Genomic DNA, 25,269 nt, shown 5'->3' with positions numbered 1-25,269 from the left:
CCTTCATCAGAGCCTGGCTCCATGCCAGAAGGAGCGGCGCCTTGTCTGTGGAGCTTGTGCCTGGTGCAGCTCCACTCCCCCGGGTGAGGCCTGACCCAGAGGAGGAGAGCAGGTGAGTGGGTGACAGAACTGCCGCCCACCCTCAGCTGTGGCACACCTCATGCCTGCTAGCAGCAGCTCTGCCACTGGGTCACTTCTGACCTGGCAGCCTGCTGCTGCACTCAGGTATGCCAGGAAATAAGCACTTAGCCCTAGAGCAGAGGTTTTCAACCTTTTTGAGTCCACAGCTCCCTTGACCAACCGCATTCTTTTTGCAGCAGCACTGTGGGGCTCAGGAGCCCAGTATGGTTGACACTTTCCTGCAGAGCTGGCAGCCTCTCACCCTTTTTTGAACACCCTCCCTCACAGAGTGCTCCCTCAGCCTCCTCTCCCCTCTCCTTGGGAGTCCTCTGGGCAGCCGCCGCCGCCACCCCTGATCTCTGGGCCGCCCTCCTGCCCCAAAGAGAGGTGCCTCCTCACACTGCCCCACAGGAGCCTGGGACTTGTCTACCCATTCCCAACAGCAAGGGCTGGTGGAGTGGCTGGCTGGGCTCCCTCGCCCGCTTGCTTACTTACTCCAAGGCCACCTCAGCTCCTGGCAACCAGCATCCCATGGCCAGCCCAGAGTCACCATTCGCCTGGGGAGCATGTGGCCAGGGCTGCTGCAACAAACAGCTGTGCAAGCCTTTGGGAGGCAGAAAAGGAAGAGGGCATCAGAAGAGGGAGGGAGGGAGGGAGGGAGGGAGGGAGGGAGGGAGGGAGGGAAAGAGGAACAGAGGATGCCTGTGGCATCCCTTACCATTATTCAAGGAGCGTCTCCACCCCATCGTTCTACCCAGACATTGAGGTCCAGCGCTGAGGGCTGGCGGTTCCCTCACTGCAAAAAGCCAAGTTACAGGGAACCAGGCAGAGGGCCTTCTCGGTAGTGGCACCCGCCCTATGGAACGCCCTCCCATCAGATGTCAAGGAAATAATCAACTACCAGACTTTTAGAAGACATCTGAAGGCAGCCCTGCTTAGGGAAGCTTTTAATGTTTGATGTATTATGGTATTTTAATATTTTGTTGGAAGCCGTCCAGAGTGGCTGGGGAAACCCAGCCAGATGGGGGGATATAAATAATAAATTATTATTATTATTCAAGGCGCCCCAGGGTGCCACAGCACACTGGTTGAAAACCACTGCCCTAGAGTCATGGTATGTGCCTGTATGAAATCTTGGTACACATTCAAAACTTTCATAGCTCTCATTACCCCAGCCACAAGCCTTCTTCTATGGAGCCACCCATTCAACAACGACTCACCAAGAGTTAAACTATGGAATTCGTCCACCATGTGCCCTTATGGTCTTCTCACTTGCTGACACCTCAAAAGCCAAAGTTTCAAAATAACAACAGTTCAAACACTGAGCAGCGTCCAGTCCTAAGGGGCACACAGTCAACTGATCAGAAATCAAGTACGGTAGGCATATGTGTGAACGAGCCCTTCCTTAATTTGTTGTTGTTGTTGTTGTTGTTGTTGTTGTTGTTGTTGTTGTTGTTGTTGTTTTAAATTGCCATTGAACTTCTAAAAATGCAAGCTGAAATTAGCCGCCCAAACCTAATGAAATTGAAGGGCTTGGAGCCTCTTTGATTCAAGGAGATTGGTATTCCCACATCATGAATACATGTAGCTAGTGTTGACTCCTATTGTTTTCAAAATATTTCATTCCTAAGGGTTTATAACTGGGACTCAGAGCAAGACGTCAAGTATCTTAGTCTTGACTCTGCAAACAGGAGAATAAAAACAGGCAAAACGCCTGTGTGTTTTGGCATTACAGTGCATTGTCATATTTTAAACCCTCCCCCGCCCCCAGCCAGAAAGAAAGAAAGAAAAGGCTTTGGCAGATATGATATATGGGGGCAGATGAGCAGGGCTGGTATTCAAAATATTACCCATTGTGTTGTTAATCGCCCTTAACTCAGGCCCGCTTTATGACTATAATAAATCCTTTAATATTAATAAACAAAGCCTCCGTTTTCTGTGCTGGTTGTGCAGGTGTCCTTCTGAGCAACCTGTTCACACTGAGATCTCCTGATGTTTCTACTGCTCTTGGCTAACTAAGCAGGTGCTGTTTTTTTAAAAAAAAACAAAAAACAAAAACGCGCACGCAGCCAAATAACAAAAGGCTTGTTTAAATTTGGCTCTCTCTGAGCAAGAAGAATTGGCTAATTTCTGAAGTGGGGGGTGGGGGTGGGAGGTTGGAAATGGGGGAGGGAAGCAACCAGCCTCTGCTTTGCCGGGGATATGACATTTCCTGTGGTGAAGCCTGCATTGGCTGCTAATAGAGATCTAATTGATGGGTGAAGTCCCATTTCCGCACTCTCTCCTTTATTGCTCCATCCAGTCTGTTGCAAAATATAAACCTTAATCTGATTGAGCAATTCCTCCAGGATTCAGTGCAAGCTCACAGCCCAGGAAAAAAATCGTTATTAAAAAAGTTAAAGCACCAGGCTCGAATCCCAGAACCTTTGCATGCTTCAAGGGATGGGGGTAGGGGGGGGGAGGCCTTTTTGACATTTTAACACTTTCTCTTTTTGCAGTCATTCCCTCTTTATGATTATTAATATTGCAAACTCGGGTGGGGGTGCAGATCAGTAACAATAATACCTGGCCCGCCTCTTTCTTTTCAAATAGATTGTCAAGTGTTGGTGATGGTGTTTTTTTACTGAATTGCATCACCTAAAGCTGTTTGCAAGCTGGATTCTCTCCATCACTCCTAAGACTGCCCCCACCCCTCCTCATCAGCGCAGATGCTTCATTCGGTATGATAAACCTCATCACGCTATTCCTTACCATTTCTCCCACTGAGGAACTCATTCTGGCAGCTGTAGGTCAACTTAAACTACCTGGGATGCCAGACAGCTCTTAATCAATTGCATTCTATTCTCTAGGACTGTACATTAACAATAATAATTCTGAATGCAGGATCCAAAAAATACCCTTTATTCTAAATATACCATTTAGATGTGAATTCAGATTGCATTCATAAATGTTACCATGTTTTCCATCTCCATCCTAAAAGCATTTACTTGGGTGGGAGTAAGTAACCTTGATGGATGCGGGTGGCGCTGTGGGTTAAACCACAGAGCCTAGGGCTTGCCGATCAGAAGGTCGGCAGTTCGAATCCCAGCAATGGGGTGAGCTCCCGTTGCTCGGTCCCTGCTCCTGCCAACCTAGCAGTTCAAAAGCATTTCAAAGTGCAAGTAGAAAAATAGGTACTGCTCCAGTGGGAAGGTAAACGGCATTTCCATGCACTGCTCTGGTTCTGCTGGCCACATGACCCAGAAGCTGTATGCCAGCTCCCTCGGCCAGTAAAGCGAGATGAGCGCTGCAACCCCAGAGTCGGCCACAACTGGACCTAATGGTCAGGGGTCCCTTTACCTTTTAAGTAACCTTGATAGGATTTACATTGTATTGAGCACAGGGATATTTGAGTGAAAGCTCCAGTACTCTTCTAAAAAGACTGGGACTGGGACTGAAGGAAAGAGAGATGCAGGGGCTTAAGTCGGTCTGGAAACCATTAATCGCAGATTCCATATTTCTCATTCCAAACGCAAGATGCACTCTGCACATGCTCATGTATCACTACTGTGCAGGTTTTGGTTCTGAGTCGTAGCATGGGAACAGGTTCCAGGTTTGAAGCCTTGTCTTAATATGCAGAACTTTATGATTTTAATAGAACAGTAGTTCACCCTCCTATGCTGACTGGTTTATTTACAAGAATGCCATGTTCACACATGAATTGCATGGCGAGGCCCTGAGCCCTACCCATTTGTTATATAATGAAACACACGGACACCAATATTTTGGGTTAATGGGGTATATAAGGCCACAACCTTATTGGTTACAGATGTGAGCGGTATTGGCTTAGGCACTGGAACTGAACTGTCTCTATTTGACATCTGCCTATCATGCAGGTAGTCTCATAAGGGTCAACTACCAGTAGGGCGAACCCTGTTGATGTAGATCAGGCATGTCCAACAGGTAGCTCGTGATCACTGGATGTCTGCGGTAGATCACTGGTAGATCACTGGCTCCCCCCAAAGAAGCTGAACAAAGAAGCTGAACAACTGTGGCTCCCCTTAAAAAAGCTCAACATTTTACCTCCTCCCTGAAAAAACTCAACAACTTTGACCCGAACCCCCCAAAAGGGGGTAGATCACTGCCAGTTTTTAACTCTGTGAGTAGATCGCAGTCTCTTGGGAACTGGCACCCCGATGTACATCAACTGTGAGCTCCCCCAGGAAGACCTTTAAAGAGAAGGGGCGAGTGAAGGCCACACTCTCCCCTTTCATCAACCAGGTTTACCAATGCCTAACAGCCTAAGCTTACAAAGTTGTGACGATTGCTACAAGGCAGGCAAAGACCACATGGCTGGTGCCAATTTGCCAAGTGGGAAAATTCCTACCTGGTCCCCTCAACAGGCGACCAACCGTAGTTCATAGCAAGGCGAAGATGCCGAAGACATGAAAACAGGGTGGGAGGGCGGGAAATCCGAGGCAGGAGGAGAAAAGGAGACTGAGCCCCCAGGGATGTTTAAATCAGGTACTGTAAGCCACACCCCCTGGTCAACCAGATTGGTCGGCTGTGGGGCGTGATGCGGCCGGGACTCCCAAGGATGTGGGCGTGGCTTCCCTGATTATGTGACCAGCCTGCAACTCCGTCCCCCTGGGAAGGTGAGCGGTTTAACTTGTTTGCTCAACGCTTGATAACTAGAATGTGTGACCTGGTTCCATTGGCAAGCATTGCCTAGGGCAAGGTGGTGTTTTTTCTGCTGTTGTGTTTGACGAACATGTGTGTAAACCCAATTTTTTTCAGGTTCTCTTGGAACTGCACTATATTGTGTTTAGAATCCAGATCACAGTGTTTAATCTGCTTTGATTAAGGGGTGTCACATGGGGATTTATTGACTAATGAAGTTTCGCCAAAAGAAATTCAGTCTACTGTGTCAAGTGCATAACATTTTTCATTTTTTAAATCAGCCAGGTAAATCCCCTGTCTAATCCTTCAAGAACTGCATTGTTACAAGGCTTATTGAAATGAAATGAGTGTACAGTGGTACCTCAGGTTAAGTACTTAATTCGTTCCAGAGGTCCGTTCTTAACCTGAAACTGTTCTTAACCTGAAGCACCACTTTAGCTAATGGGGCCTCCTGCAGCTGCCATGCTGCCAGAGCACGATTTCTGTTCTCATACTGAAGCAAAGTTCTTACCCAAGGTACTATTTCTGGGTTAGTGGAGTCTGTAACCTGAAGCGTATGTAACCTGAAGCATATGTAACCCGAGGTACCACTGTACAGGAGCAGAGCAGTTTCAGAGCTACATTTTTATTGGTATTTCTTGTATACTTGCCTGTGAGTATACCTCTAAAATGGTACACTCCCACTCCCCATACAGCTTTGGGCGCTACCTGGAATGTAAAGAAATATAAAACCATTCTTGACACTAATATCCAATATAATCTGACATGCATTTTATTGAAATCAGATTTTCTAAAATACCCATGCCTGAAATAGCTTGACTGTGTACTGGTGTCTTTCCATGAAAAAATATCCACTGATATAAACTGACCCAAATGTTTGTCAATTAACCATTTGACTTTTAATCAGTTTGCTAATATGTTTGAGGTAAATGTTGAAGTGGCTACAGTGATCTGCCTGAATTACACGCACACAGAAAGACTGCCTGCAAGCCCTGCAGCAATGATCAGATGTGATTAAAATCCAGTTTAAAACTCCCAATCCAAATTCACGATTAATGACTCTCCTGGAAAGATTAATGTTCTCAAGCCCCTATTGATGTTTCTTTGCAGTCGTTCAAGAATAAGCCTTTAGTTCAGGACACGCCCCCCCCCAAAAAATCTATTATTAGTATGACGAGGTTTAAAAAGATAATAAACCAAGAAAATGCCTACAGGAAATTGTGAGCCACGACTGGAGAGGTAACCTAGAATCTTTTGCAGTGTCACTGAACATGTTGGGACCCAAATCTCTGGATCCCAGGGAGTCACAACCCAGCACCAGGCTTGTGGAGCAGGGCGGATGTGATTACTTCTCAGGCTAGTTATCCGGAGTGACCATTATTGTCACGAACAATTGAACTGCCCAATCCACGATCGGCAGTACGTTTGATTGCATCGAATGGAGCAGCTTACTGCCATGTGAATGTGTTTAGGGTTTGTATCCTGAACGGGCCTATCTATGTTAGGGTACAAAGACTTTTTAAAAAGAGGGGCTGCAGAGTTTGTTTGGCATCTTTGATAACATTATGAGATCACACACAAAAAAGCCACAACTTAAAATCCGTTGGGTGTTTTGAGTGTTTTTTTTTGCAATGTAATCTACCACAGTTCTGAAGAACTCAAATCAAAATTTCTCATTATTTGGTGACATTTGTTTGGCCATTTAAAAAATGTATTGTGTGATGGTGTTTTCCAAATACAGTGGTACCTCGGGTTACAGACGCTTCAGGTTACAGATGCCTCAGGTTACAGACTCCGCTAACCCAGAAATAGTACCTCGGGTTAAGAACTTTGCTTCAGGATGAGAACAGAAATTGTGCGGCATTAGCTAAAGTGGTACCTCAGGTTAAGAACAGTTTCAGGTTAAGAACGGACCTCCAGAACGAATTAAGTTCTTAACCTGAGGTACCACTGTATATCATCAAAGCAGGCCTTTACAGTTTAAACTGGAGAATGCTCACCTCAAACCAGCACCCAAAATTTCCTCCATCCTCTCCAGCTTTGCACCGTTCTCTGTGACTTTACAAGGGACATCTCTGTGATTTTCTGCCACCTCAATGCCCTCCTTAAAAGTTACCCATTGGATAATTAATTCTCTGCATGCCCCTTCCTTCTCGCTTCACTCCTCCAAGAGCTTTGTAGTCTTCTACACATCCACATTTGCACCCTGAATCCTGCCCTTGCTGCTTGCCACCATGAGCAAGTCTTTGTCATGGCTTGATTCCTTCAGGTCCTTAAAGGTTCGATTAAAACTGAAGCTCACTGGATGACCTTGGGACAGTCTTTGCCTCTCAGCCTACCTCCCAGGTATGACAACTGGAGTGAGAGAACCATACAGGCCACCTTGAACTGAGATAAATACATAAACCCCATGTACAGAAGCTAGCCAGAGGGTAGCTGATTCTCCAGCTTTAACACGGTTTCCCACCATATCTGAAGACGAGAGGTTAGCTTAGGGGACAAGGGCAAGGCTGTGCACAACACTCCAACACCATGCTGCTGCCACTCGGCATCTGCCACCTGAGGCAGCTGCCCAAGGGTAGGGCCGGCCCCACCTGAATGCTTGGGTCTATAATGGGCTGTGTGAAAAGTCTGCTCCTTCCTTTGTCATGCCACACAAGATGCTGTGGTATAGGACATTTTGGATTCCACGTTGAGGGGTGTGTGTGTGTTTCTCATTAGAATCCTAGAGTTGGAAGGGACAACAAGGACCAAGGCAAGAATATTTCGAACCAGTGAGATTAAGAGTCTCGTGCTCTACCGACTATCACTGTAATCTTCCATTTGGAATGACACCTTCCTCCTTCAAAGGGGCAGTTCGTTTATTTAGGGTCTGGGTTAAAGGCAGATCTACATGGATCCTCCACTTTTAAAAAAATAACTCCAACAAATCCAGTGTCAAATCACATCTGGAAGGCATGCCTAGTGCAAAAATCATGAGGATCCGTGTTTTTTAACCACTTTTTTTGCGCCACGAAACAGTGGATGCATGATTTTTTTTTTATGCTGCCTACAGAGTAAGACATGGTCTACAGTATCATGGTGGTTTTTATTTAATTTGAATGAAAAAATCATATGAATTCATGAGGATCCGTTTAAAATCAGCTGGATCCGCCTTTTACCCTTTCCCGTTCATTTACTCCAAGATTAGCTCTAGCTCATAATCAGTAACGCCCGGCTTTCAATGCTTCTCCGGGATTAACTTTCTTCAACCCTTCACCCTTCGCTGGCTGAGGTGTAAAGCTGTTGGCCTGGCTGCTCCTTCCCTAAATGTTTGGGGAGGGCCCTCTCCGCCCCTGCGATGTCGACAGCGAAGCGTCCTTTCTCTCATAAGGGCCCTTTTGCTTTTATGCTTTTCTCTGGGGCCTTTTCTCTCTCTTTTATTTCTCCCTCCCTCCCCCCGCCCTTTCCCCCCCGAATCTCGGAAACACCAGTGAGCGAGGAAAATAATAAATAAAATAAAAGCGGTGTGTGTGTGTGTGCACAGGCATTTTTCCCCGGAGCTTTACAAACCTCTCTTCACTTTCGCCCCTCGATAGGTTAAATGAGGCGGAAGGCTATGAAGGGGATTTGAACCGGTCTAAATGATTGATGAAGCCAGGGGCAAAGCGGAGCTTTTTCCGGATAAAGCTCCATACATCCAGGCATAATGGCCGGGTAGTGGCAGGGCCGGGCCGCTTCAAAAGCCGTGGCCCAAGCGCATTGAAAGGAAACAGCGAGGGAAGGTGCTCTGTTGTTACCTAATCAGTTTATGCGCTGAGCCACCAGCCGCCCGGAGGCGCGCGGCGCGGCAGAGGAAGTGGAGCGGGTGGAAAGGGGAGGCACATCAGGCCCAACACACAAACACAAACACAGGGCCCGTCGCCGCCGCCTGCCTCTCTCCCCCACCGTCCCCTGCGCTTCTCTCTCAGCTCCGCTCAAGCGCTGAGCTCGGCCCATGCAGCTGCCTGCCTGAGAACCCAGCATGGGGCGAGCGCCGTCGCTCCGGGGAGCCGAGCGAGACTGGCAGGGGAAGAGAAAGAAAAAGAAAGTGAAAGTGCCAATGGAACGCTGGCGCTCGGCCGCAGCGCTGCGCCTCCCACGCGAGAGAGTTCCGGTACCAATAGAACCCCTTCTCTTCCAAGGCCAAGCCTCCTTCTGCACCTTTGTCATAGGTAAAGGGACCCCTGACCATGAGGTCCAGTCGTGGCCGACTCTGGGGTTGCGGCGCTCATCTCGCTTTATTGGCCGAGGGAGCCGGAGTACAGCTTCCAGGTCATGTGGCCACCATGACTAAACTGCTTCTGGAGAACCAGAGCAGCGCACGGAAACGCCGTTTACCTTCCCACCAGAGCAGTATCTATTTATCTACTTGCACTTTGACGTGCTTTCGAACTGCTAGGTTGGCAGGAGCAGGGACCGAGCAATAGGAGCTCACCCCGTCACAGGGATTCGAACTGCCGACCTTCTGATCGGCAAGTCCTAGGCTCTGTGGTTTAACCCACAGCGCCACCCGCGTCCCTTTGTCATGGAACCCTAAAATTGTTAGAGTTGGAAGGGACCTTGTGGGTCCCACACCCTGCTGTGCAGGAATATGCAGCTGAGCCATGTGGAGGGTGGGGGTTCAAACCCGCAACCATGGTGCTATCGGCACCACCGCTCTAGCCAACTGAACTCTCCAAGGCTATTTATTCCAAATAAATAAACCTAAGGAATTTCCTTCAGAATGGTTAGGTTTGATCTTCTTGCAGTCCATGGGACTCTCAAGAGTCTCCTCCAGCACCATAATTCAAAAGCATCAATTCTTCGGCGTTCAGCCTTCTTTATGGTCCAGCTCTCACTTCCATACATCACTACTGGAAAAACCATCGCTTTGACTATACAGACCTTTGTTGGCAAGGTGATGTCTCAGTAATATCAATAAACCTCTTCTAAACAACAATCCACACACTTGAATTAAGCAAGGAACATTTTCTTTTCACTTTTCTTCTATTCTTTTCTTCTTTTGCTATTTCCATGCCACCCCAAATCTCTCTTTCCCTTCCATCCATTATGGAGGAGATCAGACCAGTCCAAGAATAGTTTTTCATCCCAGTCCTATGCAAGAGCTGTCATGCCCATACCCTGCTTGACCTCTTAAGGGCGGTTAGGATCCCGGCTGCAAATTTGCAACCTGGCAGGTGATATAGAAGGTCACAGTAGCCTCAGATGAAGACTAATTGAAGTAAATAGCTGGTGGCTTTCAGACTTTATGCACTGATAGGACACTGAGGCAGTAGAACAGGCTTCCTCAACCCTCCAGATGTTTTTGGCCTACAACTCCCATGACCCCTAGCTAGCAGGGCCAGTGGTCAGGGATGATGGGAATTGTAGTCTCAAAACATCTGGAGGCCCGAGGCTGAGGAAGCCTGCAGTAGAAGTATGGACTATGCCACTTTGCACTATGGGGGGAAGTTGCTTCAGTTGCCTCGCTTCAATCCAGCCCTGGAAGCTAGTTTCATTTTGGTCGCAGTAAACCTGGACTTAAGGTGTACAACACTGTCAATCAACAAGGAGTATTTTATACATGTTAATTCAGAAGTAAATTTCACTGCATTGTGGCTTACTCCCAGGTACAGGTGCACAGGAATGTAGTCTTAGATATCGATTTGATTCAAGGCAGAATACTTGTGGGATTGCCCCCCCCATCTCAGAGTATGACTTCAACAGTGTTGAATCTTGACCCATATTGGTGAGTGGAGAATTGAGTTGTACTGTATTCAACTTATTTGGAGAAAACCAATTAAAAGCAATGGACTTGGCTAACATGATTACAATAGATCTCTCCTGATTACGATTTTGTCACTTTGGGCAAGATAAAGCAACAAACAAATTTGATAAGTAACACAACCCACCACTCCAGCAGTGTGACATTTGATTTGGTTGAACTTCCTTTGAGGTCAACCATTTGAGTTGAGTAAACTGGCGGCTGCATTTTCCTACGTGCGTTTTAGAACATGTGTGCAGAAGTGTTCAGGAAATGCTGGTGATTAAACATTTAATTTAAATTACGATGATGCGGCTTACAAGCTTTAATCGGTTTAGTAAGAAGATGCTTGCTCAGAAATTAGAATGTAAAAACAGCCTTGTTGGATGAGAGCCAAGGCCCATACAGTCCAGCAGCATCTCTTGTCTGGTCGAGTCCAGTCTGGTCTGGTGAAGGCAGCACCATGGAGAGCTCCGAGTCAGCCACTTGCTCCAAAAAAGGCTGGAGGTAGACTGAAGGCTTTTGAGTTGCTCACTCAAGTCCACTTCTCCAGGGCTCAACTCCTGTTGTGAGAATTGCTATCCTTAAAGGGTCAGCCCCCTGGCCTTCAAATGGGTGCTTCTTCTGGGCTCCCTAGCCTCCTGTCTTGGTACACTCCCTGCACCGCTGGATCACCAAGGAGCTCAGTTCCTCAGGTCCAGGGAAAGGTGTCTATGAGGCTTCCGCTTCTGGCACTGAGAGCTCTGGTGCTGAGCGATTTAGTCCAGGGCGTTCCTGCCAGCCTTGGATTTAGTGGGTCATCAGCATCAGGCTCGGAGTCAGATACCTAGTCTGACCCCTTACCTGGTGAATCTACAACCTCTGCCTCTGTCTTGATCGCTGCTGGATTCCCTGGGATTGTGGCACATCCAGTTGTCATAGCGGCTAACCATATGCCTATGGGAAATCTGCAAGAAATCCCTGGATGCAACAACAGTTTCTCCTCCCTTATGGCTAGCCTTATCTTCCATGAAGTTGTCCAAACCTCTTTAAAGCCTCTCTACATTGTCAGCCATCGCTATATCTTGTGGCCGTGAGTTCCAAAGTTTAACCGTGTGCTGTGTGACAAAGTACGGAATCTTCCAACTTCAGCATTGCTACATGGCTCTAGGTTCTAGAATTATGAGAGAGGGAGAAAAACCCGTATCCTTTTTCTCTACCCCACACATAATTTTTTGTACACTTCCATCATGTCCTCTCTAATGTGCCTGGTCTTTGAACTAAGAAAACAAAAACAAGACGTGGTGATCTTTGCTCATAAGGGAGCTGCTCCGGCCATGAGATTATTTTTGCTTCCCTTTTCTGAAACTTAACCAATACCCTTTTGGCGGAAAGGGTACCCAAATGATACACAGTTTCCCAAGTTTGGTCACACTATAGAGTTGTATAAAGGCATTCTCATACTGGCATTTTTATTTCCGGTCCCTCTCCTGACACTTCCTAAGATGGAATTTAGCAGTTTTCACAGCTGTTTCTCGGACTCCTGAGAAAGTTAGTTCAGGCCCAGGGAATCTGCCCTACATCTTCTGTAAAGGCAGATGCAAAGAATTAATTCAGCTTCTCCTTTTCCTCCTATAGGTAAAGGTAAAGGGACCTCTGTCCATTAGGTCCAGTCGTGGCCGACTCTGGGGTTGCGGCGCTCATCTCGCTTTATTGGCCGAGGAAGCCAGCGTATAGCTTCCAGGTCATGTGGCCAGCATGACTAAGCCGCTTCTGGTGAACCAGAGCAGCACATGGAAACACTGTTTACCTTCCTGCCAGAGCGGTACCTATTTATCTACTTGCACTTTGACGTGCTTTCAAACTGCTAGGTTGGCAGGAGCGGGGACCGAGCAACAGGAGCTCACCCCATCGCGGGGATTCAAACCGCCGACCTTCTGATCGGCAAGTCCTAGGCTCTGTGGTTTAACCCACAGCACCACCCGCGTTTCCTCCTATAGCACTGACTTAAAGGGGACTTACTCCCAAATAACTATATACAGTATTCTAGTGGGAGACCCTTTTAATTGGTGGGGCTGAGAGTTAGAGCTATGTTTTTATTATTATCTGAAGCTAATTTGGTTCTGGGCATTGCTGCAACGTGGAATGAAAAAGAAAATACTTTTTTTTAAAATGGCGTTTTAACACTCGAGAACTCAGTGCCTCAAAAAGACACAGAGAACGAGGTTTTAGTAATATGTAAATTTATTGAAACTTAACTGATTTAATTGATGGAGCAGGATTGGTGGACCCAGGGAACAGCACACCATCTCCCCTTTGTAAACAGCTGCCATACCAGGGTCACCATTCCCTCCAAAGGAAGGGAAGGGAAGAGAAGGGGGGGTGGACTCCAGCACCCCTCCCTCAACTCCCCCCAAACCACCAGCAGGTAATTTGCTAAGGGCAACAGGCCTCTCGCATCGCCCTGCAGTGAGGCTAGGACGTTCAATTTCAAAAATTCAGATGTGATGCTCTTGAAATGAACCGAGACTCCTGTTCTGAACTGTTTGTAATAGGTTTTGTTTTGTTTAATAAGCTGAAGATAGTATGGCTAATGGGCTCTGATGAGAAATTAGTGGGCTTTGTAAACTAATATGAAGTACAATTTAATAGCGTAACTCAACAAACGTTGCACTTTAAAGACCACTGCCACATAATAGGATATGTGGATTTAATAAGAGGAACAATTAAATAAACGGTGTGATTTAAAGGCCTGTGCAGCTTCGAGGGCTCTGCAATTGGATAACCACTAAATATCATTACAGTGGTACCTTGGGTTACATACGCTTCAGGTTACAGACTCCGCTAACCCAGAAATAGTACCTCGAGTTAAGAACTTTGCTTCAGGATGAGAACAGAAATTGTGCTCCGGCGGCACGGTGGCAGTGGGAGACCCCATTAGCTAAAGTGGTGCTTCAGGTTAAGAACAGTTTCAGGTTAAGAACGGACCTCTGGAACGAATTAAGTACTTAACCCAAGGTACCACTGTGCAGCACTTTGCAAAGGAAAAAGGAAAAGTCCCTGCCCTCTAGGAGCATACAATATAAATTTCATCACTGCTGGGAGGGAGCAAAGGGGAATGAAGGGAGAAGCGATGGTAACCAAATGAGGTCGTCCTCACAGGGAGCTTTCACTTTGAACCACCAGCTATAGCGGCAGAGTGAAAAAGCTACAGGAATAGTTGCTTGTTCAGACTGTGTACTTCAAGAAACCTGCTTGGTAGGAGATAAGTAAAATAGCAGTGAAAGGCTCTGCCCTCTTCAACAGCATCCCATTATAAAGCAGTAGCAACAGAAGATAGATGCTGCAATGGTTGTTCAGTTTAGCTTGACCCCCCGTCCCTTTGGAATTGGGACAATTACGCCAGTGTTCAGGAGCTCTTCCATTAATCATTGTTTCACTGCACACACACACACACACACAGCCCATAGGAAGTTTGCTAATTTCGGACCACCATACCAGAGTGCTTTCATCATTAGTCCAGAGTCAATACCAGATGCCTCCCCATTTTTTAGCTGTCCAACAGTTTGCACAGCCTTCCATGGTAAATGGATCACACAGCTTAATGGGCAGATCAGTCAAAGCTGGGAACATCTTGCTTGCAAGGACTGAATCATCCCTGGCATCAAGCACATCCGGCTAGTTCCGGCTCTGTTCCTTCCTCTGGTGGTTACTCCCCAAGTTCCTGCTCTGTGACTTGAGAACAGGCCAGCCAGGAGCGAGGAAAGCATCACCCACAATCTGCTCCAGATTCCGTGTCTTAACCGACTCACAGGTTACGGTTTCAAAGACCTATGCAAACTTCCACATTCATTTGGTCTTGGGCCTCTCAAAACCATATAGTGGAAGTTTGTTGTTGCTGTTGTTGTTGACATCCATCTGTCTCAAGAGACAATGGAGTGCGCCTCCAGGGGTTAGGCCAAACTGCTGCATTAGTAGCATCGAAGTGACCTGGGTAGAGTATATGGAGGTCCTGGGCTGCCCACACTCTCCACTGATGTGGTCAAAAGCAAAGCAGAGAAATACGTTTGACACCAGCAGGAGTTGCTGGAAGGAGGTGAACAAAACACCAGCAAACAGTCTTAGGGACTCCACTCTAGATTTCTGTATAGTGGTACCTCAGGTTACATACGCTTCAGGTTACATACGCTTCAGGTTACACACTCCGCTAACCCAGAAATAGTGCTTCAGGTTAAGAACCTTGCTTCAGGATAAGAACAGAAATCATGCTCCGGTGGCACGGCAGCAGCAGGAGGCCCCATTAGCTAAAGTGGTGCTTCAGGTTAAGAACAGTTTCAGGTTAAGAACAGACCTCTGGAACGAATTAAGTACTTAACCCGAGGTACCACTGTAGTATTTACTCCATAGCCTTTTCTTCTCCCAAAGATATCTCACAAGGCAGCGGAGGTTTAGGACCAGATCTTTCCTTCTCCTAGATGGCCTACCTTCCCAGGTTGACAAGCCCCATCTGCTCCTTGCTTCCCTATGGTTGCCATATCTTGAAGAGCAAAAAAGAGGACAGTCCAAGCCACTGCCAGTCTTTCTTGAAGCCTTCTAGACCTGAGAGTGACACTCTGCTGTTATAAAAACTGATGGCTGGCACTGACAATAAGAAGCAGAGGGTCAGTTAGTGTTTCTTCACTTTTGCTATATTTGAGAGCCAGTGGGGTGAGAGCAAAAATGGGTTAGAGCCCTCCAGATGTTGCTGGATGCCAGCTTTTGTCAGCACGAGCCAGTATGGCCAATGGCCAGGGATGATGGGAGTTGTAGTCCAACAACGTGTGGAGGGCTATAGCTTCTCCATCTCTGGTTTAGAATATCAGACTAGGACTGGGAAGACCCAGGTTCACATCCTCTTTCAGCTATGAAGTAACCCTGGGTAACCCTCAGACTGAACTACCTCACAGGGTTGTTCTTGCAAGGATAAAAGAGGAGATAGCTATGTATGTTGCTGTTTTTATTTACTTGTTATTCATATATTCAAAGTTCTTAAAACGGCTCTTCGTCAATTAGATATGGGGGTGTTGTACAAAATAAGTCGTAAAAGGGTCATATATAACTATGTTTGTGTAAACTTGAGCTCCTTGGAGAATATATCTGAAAGAAACATAATTTTCCGTTCTGCTTGATCACTATCAAAAGCTCTAACTTTCTGAAGCTTTTGCTCCTCTTTTGCATATTTGCCAGATACCAATTTCTTGATCACTCTGTTCCAGGAGGCATTAAAGATTCTCTGTGTCTTCTCTGTTCTTCCATCTCTTGTCTTTGTTTTCTCTTTTAAGCTTCATCTCTTTCAGTACGCTTTGTCTTCTGTCACACTGCCTGTCCATGAAAAAGTACTCTGTCCAGAACCTTGCGAGCTGTGTAATCAATTAGCTGGAATCGCCAGATCCTGCTCGCCTGAGCAGACAGATATTTTCTCTTTTATAAAACTATAGTCATAGAATCTTGAAAACCATTGTGTTCAGCACACAGATCAAACAGACGAAAATTAGAACTATTATTCTGCAGTGCAATACCAGAGTCTCAAATTCAGCAGTCACAATCCAGCATAGATTAAGAACACTAACATCACAATCCTACACATATTTACCGAGTTATAAAGTCTATTGTACTTAATTCATCTTTCTCCCAGGAAAACTTCCACAGGGTAGCAGCCTTAAAGTCATTCAGATTAGGGGGAAGTTGAGTGCTTAATTCTGTCATATTGCAGTTATTGGCTTGCAAATAAGTCATACTGATTTCTATTAAAAAACCACATCCACATAGGTGTGCTTAGGAATGTGGTATAAATGGCCCAATAATCTTATTTAAAATACTTTGGTGATTATATGAAGCTTCTTAAAATATTGATAATAAAACTGCAAGTTAAACAGATTTGAGTCTCGTTCATTTTGGTAGGAGTTATTAAGTACAAGTTTAACCCACCCACTTATATCAATGGGACTCTACGGTGCTCAACTTTGGACAGACTGACCTCTATGATTTGTAAGAAAACCAGCATTGTGGTCAGTGGACAAGATCTAAAAAAAATAATAAAATTTTGCCAAGCTGGGAACTTGGAATCTTTTCTGTATAGTGACTTTTTAATTCCAGTTTTCATAACCTGAAGATCGGACTATTGCTTTTGTATGATGTACTCATACATGACGTGTACTCCTTGTATTTTTCAAGAGCTATTTTGTAAACAGATGATGTATTTCTCCATGGGGGGGAAAATTTAAAAAACAGCACAACCCTCCCCCCCCACCAAATGAAATAATTACAAATCCCATGGATTGACTCGTGAGCATTAATGCCTGTATCCAGTTCTGTCATTGATGAAGACGGTGCAATCTTAGGGATGTTTACTCAGAAGTAAACTGAGTTCAACGAGGCACACTAGCAAGCATGTTTCTGAACGTGAATGGCTCTTTTTATCAACCGGCTAAAAACATGCAGCAGTTTTTGACATCCTCATAACTGCTCATACGGCTTTAAAGAAAGAAAACTGCAGCCAGGGGAAGAAAAAAAAGAGCAACAAAGAGTGGCTAAGAAGTGTGTGCTCAGCGCAGCTTGCTGCCTCCCTGCGCCCCCTCCACTCTCCTTGTCAATGGTCAGTTCTAATAAAGGAAGAACAAAGTTCCATAGCTGCCTGTGGTTCCATTCAAGCCCTCTGTTGCCAGAAAAGTCAGCAGGCCTGTAGCCAGAAGCCAGCAGGCAAAAATTTAACAGCCACGCTTCCCAGCCCTAGTTAACGGCTATCAATGGATCCATAACTCTTCACCCTCTAGATATGGGGGTCAGCTTTCAATACTACCCCACTGTCGCATACAACGTTTGTCTTGTCCCACATTCAGCTAATTGTGTCAGTCGGCAGGGCGAGGCTATAATACACATCTACAAAAGCACAATGCCAGCAATAATCTCCTGCCCCGTCGCTTTATGTATTTAAGTGCTATTACAAAGTTTCCTGCAGGAAGAAGACCCAGGGAGGCTCCAGCCCTTACGCAACCTCTCTGCTGGTATCTGCATGAGAGGAGCAACAGGATTGGCCCGGTTTTTAAAATCGGGATAAACCTAGCAAGCATGCAACGGGCCCATGCAACTTTGCAGAGTGTCAAACAAACATAAAATGGAACTTCCTAAAGCATTAAAAGTCAGGGCGTTCTGTCAATGGCTCCTTTTGTTATTGGTGGCCAAGAGAGAACACAGGTCATGTGACTAAGAACCTAACCATTCGAATCATAATAACAATAATTTTATTATTTGTACCCCGCCCATCTGACTGGGTTCCCCCAGAAACTCTGGGCGGCTTCCAACATCTATAAAAACATAATAAAGCATTTCAGATTAAAAGGCTTCCCTATGCAGGGCTGCGTTCAGATGTCTTCCAAAGGTTATATAGTTACTCATGATTTTATATTTGGAGACTCAATACGAATCTTACACTTTTAATAATCATCACTGTTGTTACAGCAGCAATACGACGTTTCTTCTGGACACAAAAATCCAATGGCCTTATAATAAAGAGAAAGCTGTAGCTGTGGTTTTTGCCTTCAGCTTCGTTCTCTGCCCAAGTGTCTGGAATCTATTTCCTTCCAAGATATTAAGATTTATGTTGCATAAGAAAGGGCTGCACAATTTGTGACCTGCCAAGCTGAATGCAGCCAACCAGTCATCCATCGTCATTGGCCGAGTGCTCTGTGCAACGCCTGTTTGCAGGCCCAGGTGGGCGCAAAAAGGACATTGGTGACTGTTTGCCATACATGGCTCAGCAAGCTATGTTTGACTTGGAGGGTCACAGCAGGCTTAAGACGGGCCAGATTGCTGTGAGATAGAAAGGTAGTAATTGCAACTTTCGTTCAGAAAAGCTCTCAACTGTTTCGCTTCTACACTTTCACCGTTGTCATAAACGATGGGTAATAAATTAAACAACAACGACAGAGTTCAATGATCATCAGAATAATTTCGTTGCATACAAAGGGAAAAATTGAAGTATTTGCATATAGGCACTGGCTTAGAAACTTGGTCTCCCTTTCCTAGTTTTGTGACAACAGCAAAGAAATCACACTGTGTGCTTGAAAGAGTCAAATTGACCTTTATTGTGTATGCATTTGAGTCTGATTGACTGACATATTTGAACCTCGCTTTTACTTCTGATGTTTTTGTGTCTATGATAAATTGTTGGGTTGCTGAAAACTTTGTTAAATAATTATAAAGGTTTGTTTGTTTGTTTTCAACAGAAATGCATTTTAACCCAGGCCACTAGAAGAAAAGGTAGAGGGGCCCTAACTTGAAACATGAATGAAAGCCATCACATGGCTCTGACCCTCTTTTCTGTAAACTCCAAAACCAAGTCAGGCTGAAAGGCAGGGTAGTGTAGTGGTTAGACTAGGGTCTGGAATCCCCACTCAGCCATGAAACTCACTGGGTGACTTTGGGCCAGTCACTTCTTCTCTCAGTCTAAACCTACCTCACAGGGTTGTTGTGGGGATAAAATGAGGAGGGAGAGAACCATATATTTCCTTGGAGAAAAAGGTAGGATATAAATGAAATAAATAAGTAAATAAATAATACTGATACTCTACACCTAAATAATTTCATATATACAGTGGTACCTCAGGTTAAGAACTTAATTCATTCTGGAGGTCCGTTCTTAACCTGAAATTGTTCTTAACCTGAAGCACCACTTTAGTTAATGGGGCCTTCCACTGCCATCGCCACATGATTTCTGTTCTCATCCTAAAGCAAAGTTCTTAACCTGAAGCACCATTTATGGTTTAGCGGATTCTATAACCTGAAGTGTCTGTAACCTGAAACGTCTGTAAACCGAGGTACCACTGTATTTGGAAAACACCCTCACAGAATACTTTTTTTTAATGGCCAAACAAGATGTCACCAAATAATGAGAAATTTTGATTTCTCTTGAGTTCTTCAGAACTGTGGTAGAGGTTTGCTATTAAGCAAAAGTGTGGAGTCTAATTGAATTCCATATGGATGGTAAAACTTCAAATCTGAATGGCCCTCAGATATATACTGTATATATAGATAGAAAGATATGAATGACTACGTATACACTGTCAATTGTATTCTGAATAAGCAATCCCCCCATGTATTCTTAAGGTCTTTTAGCTTTTTATTAAATACTATATCACTTTTGAATTTTTATTATATGAAACACCACATCCCACAGGACCATAGAGCTGGAAGGGACGACCAGGGTCCTTTTGTTCAATCCCCTGCAATGCAGGAATCTTCTCACCCAACATGGGGCTCAAAGCCAGAGATTAAGAGTCTCGTGCTCTACCAACTGAGCTACATGCACGCACAGTGCTCATGAACTGCCTATTTTGCAGTTTAATGTCACTTTTTTTTTAAAAAAAAAGAAAGTTTGGTAGGAGAGAAAAACTGGTCGTGATGTTAAGAGCCACAAAGTGTGCAGTTTGTAGATTCTGAGAGATCACATGTCCAAACTGAGACTAAGCCAAATCTGAAAGAGAGAGTAAGAATTGGTGGAGTATGTTGTCTACTGCCTTGGAGCTGTCCCTGGTCCTGTTTCTTTACATCCACCTGTTCTCAGCTGTTTTCTGTTCTTTTGATCTATCCAAATAAATCTGCCCAGAATCTCAAGTGCTGCGTTCCTCACCATAACAGGAACAGCCACCTCTTCTCTCATATATATACTTTTCAAGTAATTTTATAATCATTTTGACATTCCCCCTCTGTCTACAGTTCCTTAAAATATTTATTTTTAATATATCCTGCATATCATTATTATTCTTTAAATATATACCCTTATAAAACAGCATGTTGTTACAATAATTCTGCTAATGTTCCTATCTGTTTATAATTTATCTGTAAATATTCAATAAACCACTTCCATTCTTTTACAAAAAAGTTTATTATCTTGATTTCTTATTCTTCTGGTAAATTTCGCCATTTCTGCATATTCCATAAGTTTTTGTACCCATTCTTCCTTTGCTGAGACTTCTGCTTCTTTCCATTTTGGGGCAGATAACATTCTTGCTGCTGTAGTATCATACATGAATAAGTTTCTATACATTTTAGGTAGTTCTGTCCCTATAATGCCCAAAAGAAAAGCTTCTGATGTTGTTGTTGTTTACAAAGGTTATTTTAAACAACCTTTTCATTTCATTAAGTACCATTTCCCAGTAAGCTCCTCTTCCAAGATATATAAGCAATGAGGCCACGCCCAGGTGACTTGTGGTTAAAAGACATGACCTGCCTGCCAGGCTTAAGAGGATGATCACCCCTGTTTCAAAGCCATGGTACAATCCTAAACTTCAGGTTCTTCATTGTGCATGTGGAGCATGCCATAAGTGCAGGCGGGGGTGTGTGTGTGCCCCATTCTCTTAAATGGCAGGGGATGCCCAGCAAAAAATCAGGGAGGCCAAAGGCATTTATATGTTAAAGAGAACAGAGCCAGCATGATCTGGAACTTTCTGCAGAGCCACCAGAATAACTGGATCAGGTGTGCACCTTCTTCTCCTGCCATATCAGCCAATTATTAAATCACTGAGGTCACATAGTAGCAACCTCAAAGTCGATCTCCCATGGTATGGTAGAGCACATACGTCATGTGCAGAAGGTCTTGAGTCCAAAACTTGGCATCTCCAGGTGGGACTTCTCTGAAGCCACTTCTAAGTTCCTATGTTTGGAAAAATAAGACATTGCATGCAATATTTCTGTTGCCTTCCCTGTGATCTGCAGAGACCTTCAGTATGGTGCTGTGGACAGATTTCAGCTAAGAAGGCCCAGGTTAAATCTCCATAGCCACAAGCTTTGGTGGGGTGGCTTAGGCAAGTCTCTAACCCTCAACCTAGTCCTAATGTACCTCAAAGGCTGTTATGAGATCAAAGGCGAGAACTATCCTCGCCTGAGCATGAAGAATGGGATATATATATATATATATATATATATGCTTTCGTAGATTTTCACGGGTACAGGAATGCAGGTTTTGGTGTCCTCGGGTGTCTTCCCGTGTAAAAGTTGGGGTGTCTAGGCGACGTTTCGACGAGGTCTCACTCGTCATCTTCAGGCTGGTGCTTTCGGCTTCTTGTTACTGGAACAGAGCAGGATCTCAGTGTTTGAGTTCCTATAAATACTGTTGAGGGGGTGTGGTGTATAGCCTCCAATGTTCTGGGCAGAGAGGAAGTTCCCAGGCTAGTGTGCCTTTTCTTCTTTTGTTCCTTAATTACAAGAGAATAATCATGGAAGCCATCGAGATAGAGAAACACCCTCACAACATGAACAAGCGTGACGACACATCCCGCTTGCCAGACATCTGGAAATTAGCCCTCCCCACAAAAACTGACACCAGATCCAGAGGCACACAGAACGCCATCACCAATCAACCACACCAGACCCAAACCCAGACCCTCTCCACAGATAAATTACAGACACCATCCAGTAGCCAAACCATGGTGGCACCTCCGGATGCTGCACCCCCCTGCAATCCCTACACAGATCTGGCTGACACAGGCCACAAAACCACAGCTCGCCCCTATACACGAAGCCAAGCCAGAGCACAACTAAGTGCAGTACAGCCATCTTCTCAGAAAAACTCTTCACAAAGTTCAAGAGGTCAAGACACAAAGACTTTAGCAACTAATCCACACCTAATGACCCACCTAAGTGGTACTCAGGATATCACTCAAGAAATCACTCAAGATATCCCTCAAGTAATTAAGGAACAAAAGAAGAAAAGGCACACTAGCCTGGGAACTTCCTCTCTGCCCAGAACATTGGAGGCTATACACCACACCCCCTCAACAGTATTTATAGGAACTCAAACACTGAGATCCTGCTCTGTTCCAGTAACAAGAAGCCGAAAGCACCAGCCTGAAGATGACGAGTGAGACCTCGTCGAAACGTCGCCTAGACACCCCAACTTTTACACGGGAAGACACCCGAGGACACCAAAACCTGCATATATATATATATATATATATATATATATATATATATATATATGCAACTAACTAACTAACTAATTTGCAAGAGTTTTCTTTCTTGTTTGGTCCCAATGATTGCTACCATTAATTAGATATGTGTTCCATTTCTGTTCTTAATTAGATTTGTTCCTATTAATTCAATTCCTATTTTATCCGAGTGCTATACTTCAGAATTTAGTGGTGTTGTGGCCTTTGGTAAAATATTTTCTTTACAATTTTTTTGGTAATTGTCATTTCCTTTGGCATGAGATTCCCCTGTGTAGAACAATTTTTTCATAATTTAGGCTCCACTAATAATTTTTGCTAGCATTAGTTGGGGCTTTTATAGACACTGTGCTCTTAATCTGTTTGCTACTCAGATGTCTGCTCCTGCTAACCTTTGTGTGTAGACAAAATGACTTTGGACAAGTATTCCTCACTGACTTCAATGATATTATTCCCACAGGTAAATCCATTTCATGCATGTATGCTTCAATTCAAAAAGAAAAGACAACTGGGACATAATGATCTGTCATGTTCAATGAAACTTTAAATGTATATAATTTGAAATCCGGTTTTTAAAAGCTATCAAAGATTTCCAAGAAAAGTGTAAGAAATGTCACAGAAGACCATTCTTAACCAGCTCACCATGGGTAGAATTTTCTCCTGTAATTGGCTTAAACATTACCTAAGCCCTGCCCTGGGTGTTACTGGGCTACTCCAAAGCATATTGCCATTTGTACTGACCTCAGTCATTTTAATCAAATCAATCAATCAATCATTTTACTTGTATGCCACCTTTCCAAAGTTACAACCATGCTCAAGGCAGCTTACAACATTAAAACAAATACATGACTGCAAACATAACAAAGGTAGTCATAAGCAATAAACAAAATGACAAAAACTACACAAGTTGAACCATTTCCACATAAATCATAATAAGATCTAAAATAAATATACAAAATAATAATATCAGTAACAGCAATAGCTACCCCCCGCCAACAACCCCCCCCCCCCTACAAAAATACTCCAGCCCAAAAGTCTGTTTAGCAGTCTCAGTTTTTGTAGCTGGAGTCAGTAAGTCAGGCCCTGCCCTCCCAGGTCAGGTGGGGAAAGGCCTGCAAGGCAAGGAGCAGGTCTTCCAGGACTCGCAGCCCAGATGGTTTTTCTTCCTAACCAAAATGCTACACTGCAACAGTGTAAGCTATACAGGCCCTTGCCTTTTAGTAAACCATTATGCTAAGTTCCAGTTACAGATAGCTAGCCGTGTTGGTCTGCCATAGTCAAAACAAAAAAAAATTCCTTCCAGTAGCACCTTAAAGACCAACTAAGTTAGTTCTTGGTATGAGCTTTCATGTGCATGCACACTTCTTCAGATACACTGAAGTGTGCAGTGTATCTGAAGAAGTGTGCATGCACATGAAAGCTCATACCAAGAACTAACTTAGTTGGTCTTTAAGGTGCTACTGGAATGAATTTTTTTTGTTTTCATTATGCTAAGTATTCTAGTCTATCATATGTTGTTGTTTAGTTGTTTAGTCTTGCCCGACTCCTTGGGAGTCCTGGCCGCATCACGCCCCATGGCTGACCAATCTGGTTGACCAGGGGGTGTGGCTTACTTGATTTAAACATCCCTGGGGTTCAGTCTCCTTTTCTCCTCCTGTGTCGGACCTCCTGCCCTCCCGCCTTGTTTTCATGCATTCGCCATCTTGGCCTTGCTATGAACTACGGTTGGTCGGCTGTTGAGGGGACCAGGTAGGAATTTCCCCACCTGGCAAATTGGCACCAGCCATGTGGTTTCACCTGCCTTGTAGCAATCATCACAACTTTGTAAGGTTAGGAGGTTGTTGTTGTTTAGTTATTTAGTCATGTCCGACTCTTCGTGACCCCATGGACCAGAGCACACCAGGCACTCCTGTCTTCCACTGCCTCCCGCAGTTTGGTCAGACTCATGTTTGTAGCTTCGAGAACACTGTCCAACCATCCCGTCCTCTGTCATCCCCTTCTCCTTGTGCCCTCCCTCTTTCCCAACATCAGGGTCTTTTCCAGGGAGTCTTTTCTTCACATGAGGTGGCCAAAGTACTGGAGCCTCAGCTTCAGGATCTGCCCTTCCAGTGAGCACTCAGGGCTGATTTCCTTCAGAATGGATAGGTCTGATCTTCTTGCTGTCCATGGGACTCTCAAGAGTCTCCTCCAGCACCATAATTCAAAAGCATCAATTCTTCGGCGATCAGCCTTCTTTATGGTCCAGCTCTCACTTCCATACATCACTACTGGGAAAACCATAGTCTATCATATAGTCCTAGCCAAACTGGAGGCATCTCTAAAGAGCAATAAAGCAAGAGCTTGCCTTTGTGCTAAACATTTGTGTAGAGCAGTTGTGTCCTGACTCTACCATCTTGGGCTATTTCCATCGCAGTTCTAGGCTGGGTGATCTGAACAGTCGTCTCACATGGCTGCTGGCACAATCATGTTCCAAGGAGCATGCAAGGTCATCATGCTACTACACAAGCTTAGGAATGACATTATTTACAACCACTTCCTGCATTACCGAAGCCTAATTCATATGTTACTAAGGAGGAACGAGAGGTGCAAAACCCCCACCTTGGCCTCTTATGGTCTGGATCCATGTTACCTTGGTAACGGAGAGAATAAATTGTTTCACACGAGCTCACTCTGATCATGTTACTTATTACTGAAGTATCTCTGGTTTAGAGTGGATGACTCCAGTGTGGGAATAAATGAGGTGCTCGGAGTGACCTTGTATTATCT

This window comes from Podarcis melisellensis (genome assembly GCF_964234715.1).
Source record: "Podarcis melisellensis genome assembly, chromosome: 9".
Lineage (NCBI taxonomy): Eukaryota > Metazoa > Chordata > Lepidosauria > Squamata > Lacertidae > Podarcis > Podarcis melisellensis.
This window is presented reverse-complemented; position numbering follows the sequence as displayed.